This window comes from Onychostruthus taczanowskii, unplaced genomic scaffold (assembly GCF_017590055.1).
Source record: "Onychostruthus taczanowskii isolate IOZ18803 unplaced genomic scaffold, ASM1759005v1 scaffold45, whole genome shotgun sequence".
NCBI lineage: Eukaryota > Metazoa > Chordata > Aves > Passeriformes > Passeridae > Onychostruthus > Onychostruthus taczanowskii.
In genome coordinates this window covers 4240461-4248391 of record NW_024502014.1, presented here as the reverse complement: position 1 = coordinate 4248391, position 7931 = coordinate 4240461, and positions in this window count along the sequence as shown.

The following is a 7931-nucleotide window of genomic DNA, read 5'->3' as shown; positions in this document are numbered from 1 at the left end:
TGTCAGCTGGAGAAACATAATCTCCTGATGCAAAGGGCTCAGACTACACAGATTTTTCACTGAAATCACAGCAGCTGATTCAAAAATTCTTAACTCCCTTCTTGTAACTAACCTTGACCGTTTGACCCTGAGAGGTTTAACAGCTAATTGCCTCTTTGAGGGAGGGGTCTGAAAACGCATCTCAAAGAAAAACAGAGGTGGTTTTATCTCTGACATTAGTGTACAAGTAGGCAGTGGCAACCTTCTGCTCTGGGCTTCCCTTTTTCAGCTGCCTCCATCCCAAGAGCTGTTACTGGAGCAGGAATGTGGTGCTTAGCTCGCCGGTGATGGTATCTGTGCAGCACCACAAACGGCCCCGCATTCTTGGCATATTTGGTGGCCTGCATCAGCCCCGCTTGGAACAAAAGCTCTTGTTTTGGACACATCACTGCAGACTGTTGCCTGATCCAAACTGTCTGTTTCCTTCTGAACTTCTAACCAGAAATGACAGATCCGTTTGTAGCTTTTTAACAGATCTAGCCTCAGAAAATCTATCTGACACTGCCTAGATAGGGGCTGCCTTTTGCATCCAGGCTTGTTTCTAACTTACAGCACATTCTCCACCTTAATACCCATAAGACAAAGACAATTTAGACATAAACTCTAACTGTGTAAGAATTTTACTTGAAACAAAATTCAAATATGTTCAATGAACACAGGTGTAAGTGCTGTTTGAAGGACAATTGCAAACACTAATTAGGAAGCTGCATTCAGAACTGCACCCAGCAGTTTCACTGGCATGTCTGGATATTCAGTGTGGCCTCTCTGTGAAGAGCCCCAGCATCTCCTGCAAAGAAACAGCATCTCTGTGTCCCCATCCACAAGCTGCAATGGGGTAAATGTTAGCTCCCACGAATTCCCTGTCACAGGCAAAAGGGAACAGAAAGGTGAAGACCTCAGATGCAGGGCTGGCTATTTGCCCTACTTGCTAGGCAGACAGTTTTAGTAGGAATAGAGAGTAGCAATTCTATTTTGAGCAGTAAATGAATAAATTTAGTCCTCAGCTATCAAGGCAAAGCATTCCTTCTCAGGAGAAAAAAAAAACCTTTGAAGAAATCAGATAGGGACATCGAAAGGTCCCAAAGTAAGAACAACCATCTCCATGTCCTTTCTGAGAGGACATGTATTTCACTCACCCCTACCCTTTAACATCATCACATGTCATAATCACCCAAGCAATCTTTTCCAGTACTTGCTATCCCTGATTTGGAGAGTTGTTATGTTGGGTTTCTTTCCCTTTATTTTAATGCCTTCTTTTGATATTTTTTTGCTGCAATTTAGTTCACTAATTCCTGTTCCATCTTCTGCAGGGATTGAACTCTCTCTAAGCATCATACTGCTCTTCTTTACAGCAGCCTTTTCTATATTTGAAGACTTTTGTAATTTTTCTTCTGGTCTTTGATTCCCTGCACAATCCAAATTGTTTCAGGCTGCCTTCTAGGTTTGTTTCCTACTTGTTTGATCATTCTCAATCTGGAACCTCTCCAATCAGCCCCTATCATTCTCAAATCTACCAATCATCTTGGGATGTCCTCTTGGGACATTATTACCACATCTGAAACCACGTTTTCCCAGCCAGGTTTTAAAATTACATCTATTAAGCTGAGGGTTGTGTCTTCAGTGCACAGTTAACTTGAATTATTTGCACTTGAGTTAATACCTCCCCAGTCAGCCACACATCAGAGTCCCAGGAACAGAAAAGTGAAGGGAATCACAGGAAATCATCTCATCCATATCCCACCTCTGAGGCACCATCAAGTACAAAACATCTACATTCTTTTTTAAATACTCCAGCAACAAAGTCATCATGACCTCCCTGAGCTATCTCCACAGGAAATATTCTAAATCCCAAATACCCATTTGCCCACAACTGCCTCAGTCAGTTGTGTGCCACCTTAGCACATAAACCCAGCACAGTTTGCCTTCAAGAATGTCATGTGGGATTATGTACTAGCTTGTCTTTTCAATAAGGTTCTACCAAATCTACTATGCACAATTACAGAGTGACATCATGATAATTATTTATCACATTTGTAAGGAAAAGAAAGATTTTTAAAGTATCATCTAATGCTTTATGCCATTATTAATTTTTAATACTAAATAAGCATTAAGGTTCTCTAAATTCTCCATGGCTTCCTCCCTCTCAGCTGCCCTTGCATTTTCAAATACATGCCATACATTTGTCTTCTTGACATCATCAGGAGACTCCAAATTTATTACAGAGAATGGCAGATAAGTAAGCATTTGCAAATTTTTCATATTATAGGATATTGTATCACGTCCTGCTGACTTGTATAATCATTCTTATCTATCAAGTGCACCTGACCTGTTCCTTTTTAGTCCTGTTTTTATTAAAAATAACTGGTTTAAGCATCTGGTCATAATTCACCTTTTCTGTGGTGGTTGAAAGGAAAAATACATCAAAGAGATGACCTATTATTTGCTCATTTCCCTATTAAGCAATAAACTTCTACTTTCCTCCACTTTTGTTACTTAAATATTTTCTTGCTATTCTTCCTTCTTCAGCAGTTGCAGTTCAGTTTTACCCCGAGCTTTCCAGCTCTCCCTTACGTGTCTCTGAAATCTGTCACACCAGTCCCCAGAGGAGAAACACAGCTTTGCCATCTTTCCCTGCCCCGCACAGTGCAACAAGCCAGGCTCAATTCTCACCCTGTCCCCTCTCTGGGACTGCTAGTTGAGAGCGGCTGTGCCCTGGCATGGCACCCGGGGTTGTGTTACTGCACGGACACGGCGCTGGCAGCTGGCAAACCGCGCCGGCCCCAGAGAGGAGAAACACACCTTTGCCACCTTTCCCTGCCCCACTCATCTCACCCTGTCCCCCCTCTGGGACTGCTAGTTGAGAGCGGCTGTGCCCTGGCATGGCACCCGGGGTGTGTTACTGCACGGACACCGCGCTGGCAGCTGTCAAACCGCGCCGGCCCCAGCCTGGCCTGGCTGACCCCGTGAGATTCTGGCTCCTGTGCGAGCAGCACCAGCCCCACCTGAAAGGCTGCTGCTTTCCTAACAGAGCCGACACCTCATGGGTCCTGCATGGCCAAGGCAGCCCAGAGAGCACCGTGAGAGACATAAGTGAATGTTTCTCTTCTACTCTGCCAAAATGAAACAAAAGCAACAGGCCACACAGCAGAAACTGCCCGCTTGCATCTGAGCTCCACTGAGAACAAAAAGAGTAACAAAGTTTGACTCTTTGAAGATTTGGTTGCTCCTTCCCTGCTTTTACACAAGCTCCTTTGACACACAGGGTGCACAGGAATATGCTCTGAGCCCACAGAAAATCTTCAATCCACCTCTTAATGAGACAAAAGGTTTCAGAGAAACCCAGATGAAACACGACAAGGCATAGTAATACACCCAGAAGGACCCTATTGATCTGCTTTACAAATGGAAAATACTGAGATGCTAATGTAAATAGGAATGAGAAATGTTCTGCAACTCAAGGCATAGTAATACACCCAGAAGGACCCTATTGATCTGCTTTACAATGGAAAATACTGAGAAGCTAATGTAAATAGGAACGAGCTGCGAGAAATGTTCTGCAACCTTAAATTAACTACCTAAGAGCATGGCAGGCATCTTGCTGGTAGTTCTGCAGTTCACATAGCTCCTACAGTCATATAATCCTAGCAGCTTCAGTGGGAAGGAAAATGAAATCCTCCAGTCCTTAGGGAAAAGTCACAGTTTATCTCTAGAAAGCATGAAGCTGCAAATCTGAAAAGATGCCAAAGTTGACAGTTAACTGCCACATACTACTGAAGTCTTTTTTTTTCCACCTTCTTCTTAAACTCTTTCTTCCATTCCCAGGCCAGACTCGAGGTTGGAAGTCAGTGAATGAATTCCACAAGTACTACAGTTTGTACTTTCCCCAACAGCTCAAAAGCGGAGGTATCAAGTTTCACAGCCCTGTGAGGAGGCTGGCACGGCTTCAAAGCACTTCTGAAATACCTCTCACTTTATCCTGAGGAGACAATGCCTCTCTGCAGGGACCTGCAACAGCCTTCCCTCCCAGAGCCGACGGTGACAGGCCCCAGCTCCTGAAAAGTACCACCAACATATCGGCAACTTCACGACCTTGTGCCAAGGCAGAACTTACCTGTAAAGTCTCAAATCAGACAGCATTCGTTATCTCAACATTTTTAAAGATGTCTTGGGTCTGTCATGATTCAAAAGTGGGTTGGATTCAAGTCCCATGTTGGCCTCAATGTGCTAGTCCTAGAGGAAGTGCTTTCGACAAGCTCTTTAAGTTACCAAAAATAGCTTGGTACTACATTATCAAAACGACACAATCTTTAATTTTTCTCTTGACTGCAGTTAAATTTTAAAGAGACAAATGGATCGATTCCAGAATTTATAAAGACAGGTCTCATAAAACCTTCCTATTCTGAATTATTTCAGAGACAGCAATTTTTGAAAAATATAATTTTCTCCTTTCTCCTTTGATATTAAGAAAACTCAACTTTCCCCAGTTCCCTGCATAGATAAAATACACAGGATTTTGTATATTTTTGCCAATCCATTTACAAAAAAAAAACTTTCACTCCATCTCAGGAATGGTTGCAAACATCACCTCAATAGAGACAAGGGCATGCCAGCAAAATGGATTTTTACTAGGAATAGCAAAATGAAATAAGAAATAGGAACATAAGAAGAAATACAAAAAGATACATAAAAGATAAATGGATATAAATATATCAAGATCAGCAAATCTAAGTAAAAACTGCACGGAAAATATCCTTCTAAGCTCCAGGTCAATGGAAAATTTTAATTTATAACTGTATCATGTGCAACAGAGCTGCTGCAATTCCAAACATGACAACTGGGTGATATATGGTATTTCCCATGTTCTTATATGTCCTAGTGTTTCAGTTATTAAATGACAAGCTGAGAAACAGTAACACAGAGACAAGTGACAATAAAGCTGCTGAAAGGATTAGTCGAAATTTGTCAAAGTGTGATGGAAAATATGAGAAGAACAAAACATGAGCTGCATTGGTGCTTGGAAAAAAACAAAACTCAAACCACTTGAGAATTTGAACCAAGGTCAAACTGAAACACTACACACATTCACGAGGCAAGATGGGACATATTTGGATGATCCTCGATAGAAAAGCTTTCTAAGGGAAAGGGAAAGGGAAAGGGAAAGGCCAGCTGAGAGCACTGCCTCTTCAGAACCTACTGGAACAAACTCTGTACAGGCAAGAAACAATCTCAACAATGATGCTCAGCCATGTGTCTCCTTGCTAAAAAGCAAGGAGAAACAATGGCCAAGTTTTCAAGTTTTCCAGGAAAAAGAATTTACCCACATTACTTAATCCTCTTTCATCCTGTCAATCTGGTGCTTTGCCCCTGCACAAGTTCAGTCCAGCCCCTGGGTAAGGAACAGTTCACATGGCTTTGCTGCTGCACTGTCCTCACAGCACTGCCTCACCTGAGTGAGCCATGCACAAAAATCAAGGGAAAAGACTTTTCAACTAAATTTGCAGCTGGCTCCATCAATGTGTGCTGGTTTTTCCCTGTGGGCTGGCAAGGTTTGGGTGCTGAGGAATCTATCCTGCTCTGTTGTTCCTATCCACAACTGACATAACTGTATGATTTCAGGTAGGTTATGAAATGTTGAAACTGCCTTTCAGAGCCTCGGCCCTGTTAGAGCCGTGTCAGAGAAATGAGCCATTCTTAAGTGATGCTACTGAATTTGGGAATCTCCCACCAGTAGTGAAGGCAAAACTGGTAAGCCCAACATCCAGTACATCTCCTTCCTTCCACTTCCTTTCCAATAATCTCATCATGAAACCTTTCTGTTTTTCTAACTTCGAATGCTGCAATGGCGTTTCAAGCCAAAGCACCCAAACACTGTAAAGTCAAGAATCAGCTGTGTGTTCCTTGAGGCAGAACAGTCACAAAATTCAAAAGCAAAATGAAAGAAGAATCTTTGAGGATACAGTTTGCTTTCTCTAATGAGTCCTCAAAAACAGCAATGGGGGAAGCAAGGAATTATTTTGAGATAACATTTAAAAAAAAAAAAAAAAGTAGAATTTGAAAACATAGCACATAATAAAGATCAGCCACAAGCCATAGAACTGGCTGCAGTTTCAACTTATTTAAACTAAAGTATGCTGTCTCTTTTCCAGTGTAGGCTCTATGAACCCATATATTGTTGAGTAAACTTTTTCCCATGAAACCATTCCCACTCCAGTTCAGAGATAGGCATTATGGTCAAGCCATGTTTCTAACAATAATGTTTAGTTTGGCAAGTTGTAGTGTGGTTATCTTGGCAAACAGATGCTTTAGCCTATGCCATTTATTTGGTCCCAGTACATTCCAAATTGTTTTGATGAAACTTCAAGTGTGATATGAAGGGAAAGTCATAGCTAGTAAATCACCTGGAAAGACCCATAAAAAGGACAGGTCTTGATGGCCTCACCCTGCCAAAGAAACAACACTGGGTTGCTGATCTGTTACAAATTGGAAATGCTTACAGAAAAAGCAGGGGTTCTTTTTATTGCAAGAAGTCAAGGAAATATATACAGCACACAGAATAGTAATATGACCCTCCAGCAATGCTCACTCCAGAACTGAAGGATCATAACTCCGAAGAGCAGTCAGCACTTAAGTTCATGAAGTTACTGAGGCAATTGTCACAGCATTCCCCCACTCTCTCGGTGTAAATTGTTATTTATGTGCATGCACATGTATGTGCTAGGACACACACTTTTAAATCTGTGGATTATTAACATAAAGGTGAGAGTTCACATCAAGCAGGAGGAGGAGGAGAAAGTTGTTTCTTTATCAGCACTATCTCACTTCAACAGAACAAAACAGAAAAAACGCTGCAAATGGCAATAAAACAAAAAGAAGATATTTAAGTCCTGAAATGATGCATGGTAGTTCATGCAAACATGCTTTCCTTGTGATGTTCTTGATAGGCTTGCTGCTCCTTAACGGTGCTCTAACAATTCCAATGCTTTTCCTTCAAATACAACTCTTTTTTTCAAATAATTTACAATATTTGCAAATTATATAAATCACTTTTTATAGATCTAAATACCTTAAGAAGCTAGTTTCAGAAGTAGGAGCAAATGGCTTGGTTCACAGAAACATGTCGTAACCTCAGAGCCCAATGTAAAAGACAGCATCTGTCAGTGCCTTGAACTTGTGGAAATCAGGGCAAGTCCAAAAGCTGTAAATAAAGATACTTCCTGTCTCTGTCCCATTAAAGTAATTTCCAATAACTTTATAAAAATCTCACTTGCTTTTAAAATAATAAATAAAAAAATTCATAGTGCTTAGCTCCGATTTCTATTCACACAGCTCTTCCCCACAAATGTTCAGATTCACCTCTCCAGCTTTAAGCTGTCCTCAATAAGAAATACAGACATGAAATCCCAACTTTCCATCTTCCCCCAGCCCAAATGCTGACTGCTCAGGAGTTAAGAATAGCAGCAGCAAGCTGACAGAAAACTGGGAAAAGCAGAGCATTTGAAAATTAATGCTTGGATTCACAGCATTATCAGTACAGGCTGACTGACAGCTAATCTTAGATACATCTATAGGAAATGCCATTATTTAATTTCTTTCACTGAACATGGAACAGGAAGTATTACACAATGACTACAGTTAAATGTAAATACATGGCTTCTAAATTTCACAGACATTCTTCGGATACCATCTAAACAGGTAGGCAGATTTATATGTATTTGTCTTTCCCAGAAGACATCCCTCAAATTAAACAGCAATAGAAAAGGATTATCTAATTTCCTGAGCAGCCTGCTACAGAAGCAAGAACCATGCACAGACCTGTCTCACATGGACAGAGGTTCAGTTGAGCTTTCACGTGCAGGAAAGCAACTCCAAAGTTACCTTGTTCCAACAGAAAC